General features: G+C 38.7%; 1 pseudogene; it reads right to left on the reverse strand.

Annotated features, from left to right (window-relative positions):
• Window positions 1–1,254: 1,254 nt before the first annotated feature.
• LOC128586934 (uncharacterized) lies at window positions 1,255–1,369 on the reverse strand (annotated as a pseudogene).
• Window positions 1,370–4,855: the final 3,486 nt, after the last annotated feature.

Genomic DNA, 4,855 nt, shown 5'->3' on the forward strand with positions numbered 1-4,855 from the left:
GGCAAGTTACTAGGACTTTTGTTTATAAATAAGCCAGCTTTTCTTGACTCAAATCTGGATGAAAGCCAGAGTGTTAATAAACATTTCTTCAGCTTTACACAGACCTTCCAAAAGGTCAGAAATAGGGTATAATTCTCATGTTTTAGAGGAAGATGTATTTAATGCTTATAAATACATTTGAACAATAACGTTGTTATTATTGTAATACACCTAGGCAGACAGTATTTTTCTTTTAATGTCCATTAAAATAGTGATCAACTAGAGCCCATGAAAAATTCAACATTTACATGTTGATTAGTCTGTTTTTAATTCATAGGTGCAATTACTTCTCTTATAAAAATTTTAGGAGGAACTAACCTGTCCTTGAAAGATAACCCTGCGTGTTTGAGAATGTGAGCAGGTACAGATTGGAGACTGGGACTTCACAGTCTATCCTCAGAAGTAACCCTGGATTTGCTATTCAATGGCTTCCCCACTGTCTGGACAATGACAAAACATTCCTAAGAGACAGACACTTGACTAGATTTCTGCAGTTTAAAGAGCCATGCTCTTTTGGTAACAGCAGGTATGAAGAGCAGAAACAAAAATTGGGAGCCCAGAGGAAGGCATTAGGACTTTGTAAACACAGACATCATGCCTCAGTTTGAATGGATTGATGATAATGCAGCAAAGCAAACTTAAGAATGAACCCAAAAGATAACGGAGTCTTTGTAAACTAAAGAGATCAAAGTTTCAGTCTTTTACATGTTGTTACTCAGTTCTCATGGCAAACTAATACAACCTTTTTGGAAGGAAAGATGCAGAAATCCCAAAGAACTCAAACTAGACCTCCCATTTGATCCTGCAATCCTATTATTGGGCGTCTACCCGGAAGAAAACAAATCCTCTTACCACAAGGACACTTGTATTAGATTGTTTATGGCAGCCCAAGTTACAATTGCCAGATTGTAGGAACAACCTAAATGCTCACCAATACAGCAATGGATTAACAAGCTATGGTATATGTATACCATAGAATACTATTTAGCTAATAAAAAAGATAATGACTTTACATCTTTTGTATTAACCTGGATGGAGTTGAAACACATTCTTCTTAGTAAAACATCACAAGAATAGAGAGGCAAGAATCCAACGTAGTCCATTCTGATATGAAGACAATGGATGCTGGTACAGGGTGAGGGAAAGGCAAATGGGGGAGCAGAGAGAAGGAAGAAGGAAGTAGCCCTAGGCCTGCTAAAGAACAACAACAACAACAAAAATAGCTGGGTGTTGCGGTGGGCACAAATTAGCATTTCATCCTTGTGCAGGGGCCATGCTAATCTTCTCTGTATCATTCCAATTTTAGTATATGTGCTGCTGAAGCAAGCACAACCTTGATGTTCTTGACTGTTCAAAAATTCTTTCAATAAAATATAATATGGAAGCTGGTGTTCTGAATGTCAAGACCCTTTCACTGTTGAGCCTTTGCTACTGCCCTCTGAGTGGAGGTTTTTCCTGGTTCTTGGTGATCGTAAGGAGAAAAGAATTTCAAAATGCGCCATGCTCACCAAGCAAGGCACAGCTTTTTATTGAAAGTGAAAGTATACTCTCAGGAGAGAGAGTGAAGCCAAGCTTGAAAGAGAGCAGTCGCACTGGGCAGAAGTAGTTTTTGGTTTTTTGAAATCTTATAAATTGAGAAGAGGCATATTCAAGGCTAAAGCATTGGCTTTCAGTAAGAAGTTGGGTTGTGATTTTTAGAATTGGGTTCCCTCCTATTTCCATACTTTACATGGTTTTTTCAGAACAGTCATGGTGATCGCAAGGGTGGAGAAATTTTAGAACCACAATATAAACAATATTATAATTAGCCCGAGTCCATATAAGGTGACAGAGACAGCTGACGAGCCAGTTGAAGCTAGCTCCAGCCTGTGGTTATCATCCCCTCTAGTCAGCTTCTGCCTGCGGGCTGTTTACTTTAACATCTGCACCCAATTTTCAAGCCCCTGCATCTTATCTCAGTCCTGTCACCTCGTCGTCTTCTCTTGAACCTTCTCAGCCAGAAAAGAGGCTCAAAATACAGAAGGTGCCAAGAAATGTATACATATTTTTAAGGGGAAAAAAACTGTTAAAATTATAATACTCAATGTCTACTGATAACAAAAAAATGAATGCAGATCATGTTTGACATCTGCAATTATGAGAGTTGCTCAAAGTGGTTACCATTAGCATCCAGACACTTGCAATTACAGCAAACTACTGCTTGAGCAATGCTGACTGAAGTGTCCAATTGCATGTGTATTGCTGAGCATGCTGTTTCAATTTCTTCCTGAAATACCACTAATGTGGCCAGTTTTCAATGGTACACCACATCCTTGGAGGTCCCCCATAGGTAGAAGTCAGGGGGTGTTAAGTCAGAAGAACATTGGAAAAACTCAACCACACGTCTTTGCCATATCCATTGGTCTGGCAAATGATCATCAAGGTAAGCCCTCACAGCTCAGTGATGGAGGACCCTCTTGCTGGAAAATCATTCCCAAAAGTGTACAAATGTGGATGTGTGTGGCGTGTTTAGGTACACTTGACCAGTAATGGTACCTTCGAAAAAGAATGGCTCATTAGTCTCCTTAATGACAGTCCCTACCGGATATTGAGGACCAGTAAATTACTTTTCCACATAATTGCATGCAATTCTTAGGTGTGTTGGAAGTTCTGTTGCATGTTCATGCCTCCATTATCATACTTCCACAATGTTCTTTTTTTTTTCTTGCAGTTTTTTGGCCAGTGCTGGGTTTGAACCCGCCACCTCCGGCATATGGGGCCAGTGCCCTACTCCTTTGAGCCACAGGCACCACTCCACAATGTTCTTGAATTTCAAATACCACTTCAAAATATCCTCAAACAACAGCCACACTTCTGCTGTCTTCTCAGACTGTCCTGCCAGTCGCATGGTGATGCCGGCATTCAATTAACTAACACTGTCTTTTGAATGAATATCATACTACACATTGCTACCTTAATTCAACTTAAAACAGTAATACATAGATAACATCTCTTAAAATGTGTATACATTTTTTGGCCTTCTCAGAAATTAGAAAATTGCTTTATCCACCTTTTTCTCTAATAATGAGGCGATTATTATAAGCAGAACCGTAAGTACCCAGATAGAAGATATGGATTCTTTATAAAATTAATTCAGAAAATTGGCACTGTGATCTTAAAAATCTCCTAAATCATATCTCTCTACATATTTTGCCATGAAACATATAGTATATGAAAGAAAATGTATGCAATGTATATCACTTTATTGACATATTTTCCAGAATTATCAGTTGATTCATAAATAGGTCATTATAGTCTGTAAAAGTCAATGCAGAATGATTGCAGTGTGGGGATTAAGTTTCTGATATTTCAGGGGAGCTTTTCTCTGTTTATCACACATGAAAGATGGAGCACTCGTGACAGAGCACTGTCTGGTGCTTCCAAGATACCCAGGGATGCCACAGCAGTCTCTCAGAAGGTCTACACTGGACCAAAGTTAATAAACTCATGAACACAAACCTGATTTTCAATCTGGAGAAAAAGATGGAAGCTTCTGGACAATGCTGGCCATCACCAAGAAAACTGTGATTGAATAACAATTTAAGAAGATAGCAAAGGCAGCACCTGTGGCTCAAATGGGTAGGGCGCCAGCCCCACATGCTGGAGGTGTCGGGTTCAAACCCAGCCCCGGCCAAAAACTGCAAAATAATAATAATAATAACAACACAGAAAACATTGCAGTAAAACAATGTGATCTGGAAATGTGTTTTGTTTCACACTGAATTCTCCTTAGTGCCAGCAGACAACCTGTGGTAAGGCTCCAGGAGGGATGGAAGGATCCACTCCCCAACTCTTCCATAGGTGTGCAAAAGTACTAAGTTATCACTGACCCAAATAAGTGACCAAGGCAAAGATCTCCACCGGTGGAGGTTTATTAAGCCAAAGTTGAGCATGTGTCCAGGAAAAGCATCAACAACAGACCTGTGTTTGTTTTCCTGAAGGGAATTTGGAAGCTTCAGCATTTAAAGGCACACAGAGAGAAGGAAAAAAGGGTGTCAGTCAATATGGGACTGGTTGTAACTACTAAGAAGAGAAGGTGTCACATAGGGTCTAGATGTAGAATTTTAAGGGAATTTTAAAACATAATTGATATTTTGCCTGGTAGAACCTAATGTATTATAAGCCTGCAAAATGTTTCGGTATTATTCCTTGTTTATATTATTTATATAAATCTTATTTCTCAATTTACTCTTTTATATTTCTATCTTCAAAAGTTTTCAATATTTATGACATCAGAACACATTGTAATCATTTATACATGAAAATTAAGTGATATTTTTGGAGTTTTTCCATGGAAGCAGTGATAGAAAACTGATTGACTTTTTTGCTGGGAAAGATTAATTAATTGAATTAATCATTTGCTTCACCACCATGTAGACCAGCCACAGTGAAGACAAACTGACTTTTCTTATATCCCTACATACCCACCGTTACACCTCTTAACTGGATCAATTTTGCTTGGAGGCAGGATTATTGTTTCCCATAAAGAATTTGTATTTCCCAGAGTAACCCATTTTTTTTTTTTTTTTACAAGTGTCACATTAACAATCTATTCAAATGCCTAAATGCTCAAACATTGCTTTGAGAAACATGCCGAAAAGTAAAAACAAGATTTTAGGGATGTGAAAACAGGGAGCATGAATGAGCTGTTCACAACGTGTAGCATAAGGCTTGCTATAGAGGCAAAAAGATTGATAGAGCAGTAATACCTTGGCCAGTGTTAGCTCAAGAATGGAGAGAGTGGGGAGTGCCATCCCCTCTGGAAATGAGGAATCCA

This window comes from Nycticebus coucang, chromosome 5 (genome assembly GCF_027406575.1).
Source record: "Nycticebus coucang isolate mNycCou1 chromosome 5, mNycCou1.pri, whole genome shotgun sequence".
Lineage (NCBI taxonomy): Eukaryota > Metazoa > Chordata > Mammalia > Primates > Lorisidae > Nycticebus > Nycticebus coucang.